The sequence below is a fragment of the Haemorhous mexicanus genome, chromosome 13 (genome assembly GCF_027477595.1).
Source record: "Haemorhous mexicanus isolate bHaeMex1 chromosome 13, bHaeMex1.pri, whole genome shotgun sequence".
Classification (NCBI taxonomy): Eukaryota; Metazoa; Chordata; class Aves; order Passeriformes; family Fringillidae; genus Haemorhous; species Haemorhous mexicanus.
In genome coordinates this window covers 11,974,168-11,988,334 of record NC_082353.1, presented here as the reverse complement: position 1 = coordinate 11,988,334, position 14,167 = coordinate 11,974,168, and the positions used below count along the sequence as shown (strand labels likewise).

The window sequence follows — 14,167 nt, the reverse complement described above, 5'->3', positions numbered from 1 at the left end:
CTGTTTGTGTTCCCACAACAAAAGCAAATATGCTTGCATTTTTTCATTAAATTATCATAACAAATCACGTTTCAATTATTCTTCCCTTTGATACAGCAAAAAATAGCTGATACTGGGCGTAAGAAAGGTATCTTAAGTTAGAATGACCATATTTCTGTAGGTCTTTCTTAATTACTGTGTTATCAGTGTAAACTGAAGATGTGGTACTTTGCCCTCCTGATGCTTAGAAATCTCCTATTTTAAAGGCCTGCCCACATTTTAAAGAGAATTGCGAATTGCAAAATGTATCTTTTTTTCCTTTCCTTGGGATGGCATTTCATTTCCAGTGATCCTGTGACGAGCAGAGGATTTTGCTGCTGGTTATGCAGGGGGTAATTAAATCACACTTGTTGCAATTAATAATTACAGGCCAGCAATTGACAGCCACAGTAATATGGGAGTTCTAAGCAAAAAGATTTTGCTTGCTATTGTTCTGTGACATTTGAAGAAAAAAGTCTGACTGTTCTCTCAAGGACTTTCTGTATGCCTTTCATAAGTAACATTTAACTGCTTATTTGTGAAGGTTTCTTATTTGGTCTTTTAGAGTTGAACATCACAGTTCAGTCTGAGAATCTTTTGAGTTTTAAGGGGAAATAGTACAGACTCTGAAGACAAATGTGCTTAACTTCCTTTACAAATATGTCCTGCATGTTCATATTCCAGGACAACTGGCCAGGCAGAATGCATTTTGGCCCTTGGTATGCAGGCCTGGGTTGTGACTTGAGACTCTCACAGGCACTCTAACAAGAGACTTCTGAATTTCTTGGTGGCTTTCATGTTGCCCATAAATCCAACCCCACTTCCTCTTGAGTTGAGGTGGGGTTTGTCATCATCAGTGGGAGCAAACTGAGGCCATGAGAGACCGCTGGTGCCTAAACAAACACGGGCCGTGGTTAAGTTCAAGGGCCAAATTCCGAGCTCTTAGCTGAGGAAATAGCTGTGGCCTTGTCTGCAAAGGAAAGTTTTTACTAGTTGTCCTCTAAACTCCATGTGGAGGCTTTTTTCCTTTTTTTTTTTTCCAATGAGTGGCTGTTTCTGGTTAGCTTCAACATTTTCCCAAATTCCACAAGGTAAAAAAGAAGCATATTTAGTTCTATGTAAGATGTTTAAGTGTTTAAGCCAATACATCAGACTGATTCAATCATTGGGCAAGTTGAGACTCTGACCCAGCTTACAGATTTCATCTGTACAAGTAAACATCCAGCTATCCAGGACATCCCTGGCCATTCAGACAGCAGCTAAGGGCCCATCATCTCATTGCTGTGGACCAAATGGAACTTTTCCAAATACTCCATCTGAGGTGGGTTCAAAAGATTCTCTGTAGTTGCTCCCCTAAATGGCACAGTTAGTGACAATGTGCAAACTGCTTTTAAAATTCTAAAATGTAACTTTTTGTAACACATTTCTGTTGCTTTGTTCAGTGTTGTGTACGTAACTCTAACTTGAATTTCCACAGCTTTTAACAAATTCCCTGTGTTTGAAAGCTCAGTGGTTTCAATGCAGAGTGAGGTATTTACTGATCCTACATATTAATTTTGAAGCTGGAGCCACACTCATGAGGAGGGACCTTCCACTTGACTGACTACTCTTGTCTTGCTCTTTCAGTTGTGTCATATTGGGCAACCTCAGAGACCAAAACTGAAATATGTGGGAGAATGTGAAGGTAGGTAATGATTCAGTTAAATCCTTGCTCACCTAATGTTTACTGTGTGTCTTGTTGCAGTGATAACTCCAGAGAGCCCCAGAGCTGCCAAGGAGATTTTATGTTCTGCTTAATGAAAATCAGTAGTAGAGGCCAAGAGGGGAGATCTACCTTGAAATAGCAGCAATCATTCCCTGGTGAGTAAAGTTGAAGGTGTAAGATGATCCTTAGCCCAAGAATCAACAGCTCCTAGTCAAAAGTGTTCCTCAGCCCTCCTCCTTCCAATGTCAGTAGGAAAGAATGAAGCAATTAAGAGTAGCATAGGGGGTGGCAACTCCTGAAATTGGACAGCTGACACCAGTCAGCAAGGGGGATGTAATGTTGCAATATGTGTGCTTGGATTTGGATAGTTGAGCCAAGATTGTAGTGGAGTCACTAAATGAATCTCTTAAAATAAGCCTGTCATGTATTCTTACCCACTAGGTTATATGGCTGAAAGAATTTACCTGCTTTATTTAACAACTGATTACCTGATGCTACGTGGTTTTGATTCAGATGATTCCTTTTTCAGCACTGTGTTTATGCTGTAGGAGCCAGATCAAGTTTTATTCTAGTAGTGTTGCAGTTTGGCACTATTTAACTTAAACTTTTTTTAACAACATCCCCAAAATAGCAGAATGCAGTGGTATTCTTCTGTGTGCTGTATTTGTGCTCCCTAGTTTTTCTTTGGCTGATTTATCTTGCAAATGATAAATAGAAAAAAAATTAGACCCAACAGTCTTGGTCCTACCATTCTTGATAGTTTTCAGTCTGGTTCAGCCAGTTGTCCATTCTGCAGAATTACTGCAATCTTTGCAAAATGCTCTGTCAGATTGTGAAAGCCTTTCAAGACTGCTATGATTAAATTCAAGTTCCCTACATATCACCTGTGGATATGCAACTAAGGAGATCTCTGGCTTGCTTGCATTCCCAGGCTTTACTTACCACCTTTGCAATTTCATATCGCGTTTGTCCTGTATCTCTTACTTTACTTTATAGGTGGAATTTTCCTCTGAGGTTTGAAGATCTATTTACTGCTGTATCATGTCCCCTTTCCCATAAAATCTCAAGCTGGGTACCCTTCTCAGAAGTATTGAGATACACAGTCACATATATATATATTTTTCAGTCATTCATCCTTAAAATTTGCTGTCAAAGCTATTCTTCTTCTGTTGGAACTCTGTTCTCATGTTTCCCTTTGTTCTGTGGGAGTTGCTAAGATTTCCCATTGAAATTTATTTTTCTCTTTTGTGCAGATTCACTGTGCAGTCCTGTCTCCCACAGTGTGGATGGCTTACAATGGAGGCGATGGCAACCTGGCAGTGATACAGGAGCACATTACTTGCAGCTGTAGTGAGATTTCACCCAGCATTCTGATGCAGAACTTAATTTGCACTTGCAAATTAATCATGGGCCTCTCTGTTCTCGTTGCTTGGGTAAATATTTTACTCTTGTGTAGACTTTGATGGTGACCCGTGTGAGAACCAAGGTTCTTCATTTCCTTCTTGTACATGCTTACCTACCAAGCAAGCTTTTGAGCCCAGTGCCTTTTTCACACTTGGTAAAATGAGTCTGTTTCCATCATGCAGCATTGCTTCTTTGTAAATCTGAATACAAGTAAAGAAATACATGTCTTTTGCCAAATGTTCTGGCTGAATGCCCTCCCTGGTGTTCTGGCTTCATCCAGATGACGAATGTTCCCTGTCAGCCTGCAGCCTAGTGAGAGAGGACAATGGTACAGAAATACTGTAATTATCTAATCAACTTTGCTTAGAATGTTAAGCAAATGCAATTCTTTAATACTCTGGCTTTACTATAGCTGTTAATTACCATGTGCAAATGAAATTTGTACAGCAAAACCGAGTAGAGGAAACATTCACTTGTAAGTTACTTTACTCCCCTCTAGTGGTCTTACACCACACGTACGTTTATGTAACACTTCATCACCATACGTTTAAGGACAGTGTTAGTATTCTGTAAAAACCAAAAGTCTTCTGGTAACTTCTCCTTCCTTCTGCTCCTCTTCTCTTTCTATAGAGAAACCTTTTCAGGGATTGGGGTTCTTGCCAATGAAGGTCTCTAAGTGAAATTTCCTTTATATGTTGACTTTAATTGAAGGCCAAATGGTACCCCCAGCTTTAAAATCTGTACATGAAGAAAAATCTCAAATCTGTGTAGCAAACATTTATTTGCTGTGCCCTCAAAGGTCTTCACCAGGGTGTTGGTGTCAATGTCATAGTGACTTAAACTGCAGCCAGGGCTGTAGAAACACCAGCAGAAGCCAGTCCTAACTGCAGTGCTGCTCTGTGTGTGTTCTGTGGCACGTGCCATGTTGTGGAGCGTGTCTAACAGTGTTTGGGCCTGTGGAAGCTGTGGGACATAAGGAGCCTGTCAGATGACTGGGTTCCTCCTTTAAACTTGCCAGTTGGCCATTTTGTGTGCTGTGCAGCTTTCATGAGGTGGAAAACAGGCAAGAACCTACAGGATCAGAATGGAAACTTTTTCTTTTCCTGTATTTCCCTGGTTCGTTGCTCAAGTTACTGAGGTTGTAATCCAGGTGTGCAGCACAAGCTACATTTAGCAATAGTTAATGGGTAAGTTCTCGTCTTTTTCTTTGCTTCCTGGAATCTGTATTTTAAACATAAATGACTTGGTCATGTCCTTGGAGAAGATAGGGTGACTAGTAAGAGACATCATCTGTTTCTGCTTAGGCAGAGGATATAAAAAAAATGTAGATAGAGGATTCACTTTTCAGAAGTTAGTTGCTCTTTTCAAACTTCCCACTAGAAACATTTTCATTTTCTTCTAGAATACTTTGGACTAATATTTAGAAGAAAATGAATGGGAATAAAGAGAGTATAGGGTCAATAAAGAAAATGTTGACAGTTTTCCATTTGAAAAAATACAGTTCTTCTAAAATCCTTCACAGAATTGTGTTTGTCTTCATATTTAGTTATTGGAGAAAAATGGAAACATTCCAAGAATGAAAACATTTTAACACTCTTTGACTGGAACCTTTTGTTTTAAAATGAGCCTTGGTTTGTAAACTTTTGCAGCTCTAAAAAGTCAAAATTGAAACAAAACAGTTTAGAAGATCCAAATCTGGCCTTTTTTCCCCACGTGATTTTTCTTTTGTGGAAAACTTAAGTATCTCAGTTTCCTTCCAAACTGGAAGGAAACCAAATGTGAAAAGTAAAATCCTTCATAAAATGTAACTCCGTCTTCCTGCAGTGCTCTTGCTAGAGATTATTTGCCTGTCTCAGCGATGCATGCTACAATAACCAATAGCTGGGGAAACTACTTCCTACACTTCTCAAGATTGTTCCCTTTAGGTCATTAGCAGATAGTTCTAATAAACATGAGCTGAGCCAGCAGAGGCTTTGACTATTTATCACTGCGGATGTCTGAGCAGTCCCTGTGGGAAGCTGTGACCAATTCATCAGCCAGGGAGTTTAACTTGTTCTTAACTCTTCTCTTGAACAGCAGTGTCAACAGTCAAACTAAATCAAAATCATCCCTGTGTACACATGTAGGTAAGACATGCAATGTTGAAACAAAATTATCTGTATACCTGTAAAAAGCACACAGGCAGGCAGCTGGTACAGAAGTTGCTTTACTCAATGAGCTGGCAGGCCCTGCCTTGGGGGTGTGTGAGCCTGAGCAGAGCAGGGTCTGCTGCTGCTTGGGCACCCTGTGTGACCCCTGGCAGTTCTGCAGGTGGGCCCAACCCAGCACTGCTGCTCCAGCACTGCAGTGCAGGCACTGGGGCTGAGCTGACACACGTTTCCTGGCCTCCTTTGTGGTATTGCTGTTATTCTTTGTGGGTTCCATTTGTTAGCTCTCTGCATCCAGTCTGTGTAGTAGTCCCATAACCTTGCAATTCCAGGCATATGCTCCAGCACCTTCCTCAAGGAGCAGATGTAGTTATTTAAGAGCTTAACACAGCTTAACATGTGAGTCAAAATAGGACTGCAGGGTTCTTGTGCTTAGGAGAACAGGGAAATTGGCCAGTATGGATTCAAACTCAGCGATTGTGGGTTTCTGAAACAGAATATCTGTTGAAACACTGTGTCCCATAGAAGTATCAGAGAGGAGTGATTGAATAGATTCCTTTGAATCACCTAGAGCCAGGTGCCCAGGATTTGGAATATCTCCAGTGATGGAGACTCCACAGCCCCTATGGCACAACCTGTTCCAGTGCTCAGTCACCTCCATAAATCTGAGTCTAACTGATAAATACTTGCTAAAATCCCTAATAATGAGATGCATTCTGCCACCCTTATAATTATTCTCTTCCCTTTTTGTAGTTTGAGAAGAATGAGGCTGTTGACAAGGAAAACAGGTTTTAAAATGACTGTGTAAGAGGCCCTATCCAAAAGCTGTGAGATCCTGTTATGGCAAATGAAGTTCTGGAGTAACCCAAGAGATGAGCTACTTGCTGCATGTGTTTCTGCCTTGCTGTTCAAATGTCTTTCCAATGCTGCACCTTGCCTAGACCTGGTGTCAAAGGCAGTGGCCAGTTGTCTGGAGCTTGCTTTCTGTCCTGTTCATCCACTGTAAAAGGCCAGTCTTTCTCGGGCTTTCTGAGAGCTCCTGGAGTATGAACAACCTTATAAATTAAATCACCACACTGTCTGCTGGATGCTTTCTTGCAGAAGTGCTGGTAACTGTGGAACATATTTTGTTGATCATCTGAAGAACGGCAGCTTCTACACCTGGCAGCTGCCAGATGTTCTTGACACACAGCTGGCTGCTGGTAGCTCAGGAGCAGGGCTGAACAGTGCAGATTCCAATGGGTTTATAGCTGGGATTTGCAGATTAACGCTCTGTTGTATTCTGCAGCATCTTCCTGGGCTGCGTCCCACCTGCATGAATGGAAGAAATTCCTCACGTTTTCCTTCTGCTCTGGTCCTTCAATCACAGTAAACAGAATTTAGTTCCAAATGTTTTAGAAGAGCTGTCTTATCCAGCGTGGGATTCGGATAAGCACAGAACTAACATTTCCCATATTATGGTTGTAGCCAATTGCATAATTGGTAATACTGAAATTAAAATGTTTAAACTTTATTTTTTACTTGCAAATGGTATTATATAGTTTTTGACTGCAGGAAGGGGAAGGACAGCTTGTGAAACAAACCTGTCCAAGCAGGGTAAGTAGCTACCAGGGTTGCCTAAGTCAACTGCTCTTAAAATGGAGCTTGTGATAGGGGGAAAGGTGGAAACCAAACAAAAATAAATAACACAAAAAATAGTAGTTAGATTTCAAATGCTGAGCTGCCTGAGAAGAAACAACTTCTTCAGAATTCCATGGGGAATGACTGTTGTTGGCACATACACATCAGTGATCTGCAACACTGATACAATGGTACAGTTGTTTTTATAAGACATTTAGCTCTGAATTTGACACTCTTGAACATGTGTATTAGAGCATGATACATATGTGAATTCTGAAGACTTCTTTTTTACAAGTTTGAGTAAATTCAAAAAGCAGTTATTTCTTGGTTTAGAGAACACCTTTGGAATTTTGCTTTGTGTTTTCACTGTGCAGGACTCTGAATATTTAGTCAGAAAGACTGCACAGGCTTTTTGTTGTTAGGTCACTGTTTGTGACAAAACCCCAAGTAGGTAAAGAGCCTCATATACCAATGAATGCAGAGGATTGCATACTTTGAACAGGAGCAAAGACTTTGTAGCCAACTGTATGGAAGGAATTGTTTCCAGCTCTCCATAAAGCTTTCAAATCTATGTAATAGGCTTTTTTTTAGAAATGTCACTGTTCTAGCTTAGCTTAACTGATGGAATAGCATTCACCACACTGAAGTCAGGGCATGGTCTGAACTCCACTGAAATAAGTGGAGGAAAAAAAATATCTTGGGCTTGGACTAGGCTTGTAGTGCCAAGGGAAGCTTCTCCAGGTCATTGTAGGGAAACTGTTTTCCCAATAGTTTATCATAAAATGTGTCCAGACTGGAGCCTCTGAAAGATTTCCTTATCTTAAAAAGGCACCATGAATCTCCTTATTGACATCATCCACTTTTCAGCCATAAAATCACACTTCCTGCCTTTTACTGATGAACAGGAGTTGGAAAAGTCAGCCTTAATATATATCCATAGATAGATAGATATAGATGTCCTTTTTCCCAAGCATCTCCTGTCAAGTATTTTTCCTTGGCTGTCCCTCATGTGTTTCAAGTGACATTTCCTCTGCTGACTCTGCCTGTTTGACCTTCATTCTTATTTGTCCGAAGTTCTGTGGTATTTTTCTTGGTATTGAAAGTAGTTCATGAGGCTAGAAAAAGTGTTCTACATCTTGATTTCAAATTTGTCAAGTGTCAAAACCTGACTATTTAAAAAAGAAATGTAGCAGCTCAATCTCTTCTGAACTCCACCCCATTCATCACAGTAAAAGCAATTTTGGGTGGACTCGGTGTTGGTAATTTGTAAACCATTAGGGACTTCTAGAGGCAGTAATTCTGTGTTTTAAAAAAAGCTGAAAAGATTTTTTTATTGTTGGAATTTCTTCCCTCATTTAAACATAATCTGAATAATTTGTACTAGAAACTAGTAAAAATTACTCTCATTTCAAGTGTTCTTGAATAGATTTTAACTCTATCCCTATATCTTAATTTTCTGTAGGAGAGTAAAAACGATTTTCAGCCTCCAAGAAGCATACAGAGCTTTCTTCCTGTCCCTTCTCATTCCCACTTTAAGCAACAGTATGTGGAATCTAATCTTCAAATAGCTTCTTTTACTTAATTTGGCTACTGGTAAAATGAATATATTTTTTAATTAACTGCAATTTTTTTTTTCTGTTTCCTTATGAGTAAAGGCAACCTGATTTTATCCTGAAAAAATAGCCATCAAGCATCTATATACAGCAAATCAGTCAGTTTGCCAGGAGTTGAGCCAATGCATAAATGAGAAGGGGCTAAAAATGAAGCAGAATACTCTGTGAGTTAATAGAAAGTTTCCTATTGATGTCTGTGGGCTGAATTTCTCCAAGTAACTGTACTGAAGTGTGCAATGCAATACATGAAAGATGTATGTATTAATAAGTGGATCATGTTCCATCCAGTGTGGTGTATAAAGACCTTGCATCTGATAGACATTGGGAGGCAATTATGCTGGCTGCTGAAACTTGTGAACCTGATAAAAACCCACCCAGTGATCCTCAGTAAGTAAATTTTAATACTTTGAACAGACAAAGTGGGAGGGAAATCCCCAAATGATTTTATACCCAGTAAGAAATCTCAGACTCTAGATGAGGTTGTCTCAGTTTACTGGTATCTAGAAAACCTGAGGAAATGAAGTCAGCCTTTTGAAAGTTACTGAATAAAGGAAAGTGCAGATCAGAGCTGTTCTGAACTCTTTACTGGCCAGAGACTCATCCCTGTGCTCCGTGAGTCAGCGGCGCTCTTGCAGTGGAGGTGGCCAACTGCACATGGGCTGTGCTATGGGACTGCAGGGAAGGGATTCTTTACCTTTTGGTGCTTTACAAACTGCATCTGCAGTGCTGTATCCAACTCTGGGCACCCTGGCACAGAAAAACCAGACCCAAAACCATAAACCCAAAAGCCACTGACACCTGGAGCAAGCCTGGCAGGAAACACAAAGTGGTGAGGGGCTAGAGCAATGCTCTCTGAGCTGAGGGTTCATCCAAACGTAAGAAGCACAGGTTAGAGAGGATCTTCCTGCTGTCTTCAGGGTATAGAGGAGATAGTCTGACTCTGGAGGGTGGTAGGATGAAGAGCAGGCACACATTCTAGGGAAAGGAAATTCCTACTAAGTGTTAAGAAAAAATTGTCACAGCAAGGGTTGTGAAACAATGGAGTAGGTTACTCCAGAAAAGTGGGGTGTCCATCCTTGGAGATATTCAGAACTCATGTGGACAGAGCCTGAGCCCATTCTCAAGGTGGTCCTGCTCTGAACAGGGAACTGGACTGAAGGACTTTCACAAGTCCCTTCCTATTTAACCTCATCATTGATTCTATCAGAGCTGTATGCAATGCTCTCATAGTGCTATTTCTCAAAGGAAGGGCCTTGCAAATGGAATGTGGTGGGTTCAGTGTCTAATCCCTGGTCTCCTATTACCTATTTTATTATTTTAACTGCATCATGGGGCAACTCCCTATCAACCGAGACATCACATAGCCAGAGGAACACTAGGATGGAAAACAGAGGCAGAGACACCCAATCCCTTGCTGACAGTGTTTGAAGGAATGTAGGGCCTGATTCAGCTGTCTTTGTTGGAGTCAGTAGGGAGTTCTGCATAAATCAGAGTTTAAAGAAGAGGCTCTTGGTTGCTGATTTCCACCCACTTGGAATGTATTAATTTGGATAAAAAGCTATATCCATTTTGCTCAGTGTTTTAGCCTGAAAATTCACCCAACAGTTGGCATTTTTTGCTAAGCCATGAAAGCTGTTTCACTTTGCTTCTGAGTTTACAGGTGGGATTTAAGAGGTCATTGGGGACAAATGTAAGACTGAGGAAGCTTGGCTTGCAACTGTTACTGTGGCAAAATTCCCATTAAATTTGACAGGGTTATTAGCAGACAGAAAGTAGTAGTATATATTTCCTTTTCTTGCACTAAGGGTGGATTAAAATTCTTATTTTTAAATCAAAGAAGCAATTGCTATTGTTAAGATAAGTTTTCTAGCAGTACACATATAATTAAATACATCACTGTATGTATATTAGATTGGGATTAAAAATAAAATTCCTCTGTATTTTAGTTATATTTTTATTCAACACTAGTATTACAAAAATAGGTTGTGCTTCCCCTGCCTGGAAGATAGAATGAAAGTCTGGATTTCTTCTGGTTTAATTATTTTCCTTAGGACCCCCTAAAGAAGAACTGATAATGGATCTGCCTTCAGCAAATGGAGACATGGGATAAGTTTCACCCTTTCTGGGTAAGCGTTGATTTAAGATGAGATCTAGCTTTAGAAACAAAACCAACTATGAATGGGGTAGAGAACATTCCTAAAATAAAATACTGAGAAGGGAATGTCTGAATTAGGGTCTCTATTGAGTTTCCTTGTACTTTGTCACTGATACTGAGGAATCCAGGTGCTTTGGAGGAGAAAGAGCATCTGTTTCATTCAGATCTTAGTAAAGAGAAATGTATGGGTTTTGGTGGGATGATATAAAAATTTGGATGATATAAAAATTTGCCTTCTTCTTGTAAATTAAAGATGTTATTTTGTTTAGGACCACATAAGATCTGTGTTAAACTGTTCCATAGAGGCATAAATAGATGTGTTCTGAATGTAAAAAGTTGTTATAGATTTATGCTCACTTAGGATACAACTGAGATAAAACATGGTGATTTCTGCAGGATATTTCTTATATTACAGAAATATTACAACAACACTTTGAAGAAATTATGGAATTATTTCTTAATGTAGGTTGGATTTCCTTCTACATCACTGTAAACTCTTCTGATAGATGAAAACTTCAATTAAGCCATTTGTAAAAATGAAGTAAAAGTCTGGAGTGAAATATGTCCCCATATCTATTAATAATGGATTCCACAGCTACTTCTCACAGCTTGTCTGATCAAACAGCGTTAAGGAAAGTCAATGTGTTTTATTCTGAGCTACCTATTATTTTTAATTTTATTTTTTTAGATTTAATCAGTTAATTGGTTGTCTGGATGTAATTACTGTTTGTGCTTCTAATGTACTTAAAAAAAATACACACACTAAAACTTTCCCACACTATTTGTTTTCATTGGCATAATGAAGGCCCTCTTAATAAAGAAATATGTAAGATGGACATACTTATTTTTGCTCACTTGGGTTAGACTAAATTCACAGATGAAAACCATGCAATTATTTCAAAAGTTCATAAAAATTGAAATAAAGAAAAACTTTTTGAAATGAGCTCCCAACTTATCATAGTATTTCTAGTGATAAGATTTTTTTATTTGCAACAGTTCAAAACAGTTTGCCTGAAATATGACTATTCTGCTAACCATCCTTCAGGAGGAGAGGAAGGAGTGTATGAGCAAGATGAAGAGGACTGGCCAGCCAAAGGCCAGCAAGGAGGGAGACCAGTACGTTGCATCTCTGCTGCTGAGCATGAAGATCACCAGCACTGAAAATTTCAGTTCAGTGTTTCTTATGTAAACCAAACAGCAGGACGAGTAAGTCTCTGAGGATCAGTTCCATGTTAATAATTTGGGCTCTGTGTAAAATGATTCATGTACATGATGGTGATAAGCACAGGGAGGTACACTAAGGCATGGTTAGCAAGTAGGATGTCTTACTAGAGGAATATACTGGACTTGATTTAAAGTGTGTATAAAGTTATGTAAATATTTAGGGTCACTGTTTCCCAGGTGATAGCCAACTGTAAAGCATGGTTTTTGTCTTTTCTATCATTCCTGCTTATAATCAATCTACCTGTAATTATCCTGCCCCAATTTTGGCCCTGCCTCCACAATCCATGCCATCTACATCCCTCAAAATACACCTATAAGATCCTCAAAATCACCTGGAAGTATGAGCATTGTGAAAAAAGAGTTGCTTGAATGTTACGGAAAATTCTGCTGTTCATGTTGCACTGATGTTATATGTCTTGTTCTTCATGTCTTTTATTTTTGGATTTGATTCCCTGGTTTGGTCAAGGAACTCAAATATCACTCAGAGTTCTGGATCTTGATTAATCAGAGAGTTCATCTTTCTGTTTGTCACAGGAAATGGTGATCAACTGGATCATCAGAATTGCTTCTTTGTTGCCTTGGTTTTTTTTTCCCTTTAAGTGAAACTTCAAGTGGCTGACAAGTGTTTTGGAGGCCATATAGAAATCTGTTTGTCTAGATGTTCTTCAGAGTCCAAATGTTTGCAGAAACTCAAGTGGCTGTGGGAAAGTGTGTGGATGACCCTTATTAGTAGGGTCTGCTCTGTTCAGCAGCTGAGAGCTGAAGCTGTTTTAAGTCTTTGGCTTGTGACAGTATATTTTTCTAGTGGTTTGAGAACCCAGGTGGGCACCATTTTAAAGTTGTCAACAATGTAAATACTTCTAATGTATAAGCATATTTTTTAAAATGACACACCAGAAAGTTGATGATGTGCTGCATGTTTCACTAGATTAATGAACTTCCAGCACACATATCATGTAGCATTACTTCATATAGTGTAATCCACATTTCTGCAATCATGCAAGATACCAAAAAATACATCATAAAATGTGCTAGAAGATATGAGAGCCTGTGACACAGACTAGATATTTTTCTAGTAGCTCATCCACAAAATTAAAGTGGTTGAAACAGAAAATGTTGAAACCAAAAGAATGTTGGAGTAAATAGCAACCAAGAATTCCTTTCATAACTCACTTTTGTTTACTGGTAAATTCTATCTTCACATTGTGAACATAATTAGTAAATATCTAGTGGCATTTTTTCAGGTTCAGTTTAACGTCTATATTAACTAAGTAAATGCTTAGATTTTGCTGTATGCATAGATGATAGTGAAGGAAGAGAACTGTATATCAATGTAATGCTTGTCCTGAATTTCCTAATACAAGGGATAATTACTACCACCTTTATCCTCATCTCTTTTTGGTTTTGAGCAAAATTTAATTTGACACTGCAAAAGAAATACAAAATACTTTAGGCAGTGCTATATTGTCTCTTCAACAAGCATAGCCATTAAAAAAAAAATCTTAATCTTTGTATGCTTATGTGTCAGATAAACAAAAACTTTGAAAAATCAGATTCCTATTTGTCCAACTAGATTGTTACAGAAAAATCAATGTTTCTCATTAATCACAACCCCTAACTTCTACTTCTGTGGTGCAAACTGCAAATCAGTAATACTTTTGTTTGCAGATTTGAAATTAATTAGTTCATTTTGTACAAGTTACAAAATACTGATATAAAGTGTGGGCTGCTAATGTCTTGAGCCTTGTTCAGACACACTGAGATGGCATACTCTGTACCCCATATCTCATAGTATTTCACATCTACATTTTATGTTATACTCTATCTGAATGTTTTAACACTACACTGTTAAACAGTGACATTGAAATGGTCAATATCAAACGACTGTTTTGTAATTTGCTGATTTTTATCATCACTTGATGACTAGAAAGCTGCTACTGTGGCTAGTACATAGTATAAATAGTTCTATGTATGTTTAGAAGCAAAATGCATATTTATAGATGTCATATAAAAACTACTGGAAACTGGTTCAAACTGTATATTTCAACTAGCATCTGTCGTATCTTGTGTCACCATTACAATTCAGCTGTAAACAGATTGGTAGTAGGAAATCTCACACACTACTTTCTTTTTTTTCTGATACTGTTTTAGTGACAGAATACACCATGCATTTATCTTTGGGCAGAGTGGTTTGGCAGCTGCTGTGCCTGGTCAGCTGCTTGCTTATGAAATTGTGCAGCGGAGCATTTGCAACATCAATGTGATAATACAGAACCACTAA

The 14,167-nt window shown here is 38.8% G+C and overlaps 2 long non-coding RNA genes across 2 annotated transcripts; both read left to right on the top strand.

Annotated features, from left to right (window-relative positions):
- Positions 1–996: 996 nt before the first annotated feature.
- On the top strand, positions 997–3,364 carry LOC132333236 (uncharacterized). Its single transcript, XR_009488099.1, has 2 exons — positions 997–1,878; positions 2,977–3,364. It is a non-coding gene; the product is annotated as an uncharacterized LOC132333236 (long non-coding RNA).
- A 2,144-nt stretch (positions 3,365–5,508) lies between these two features.
- On the top strand, positions 5,509–13,726 carry LOC132333396 (uncharacterized). Its single transcript, XR_009488152.1, has 3 exons — positions 5,509–8,894; positions 10,559–10,633; positions 11,708–13,726. It is a non-coding gene; the product is annotated as an uncharacterized LOC132333396 (long non-coding RNA).
- Positions 13,727–14,167: the final 441 nt, after the last annotated feature.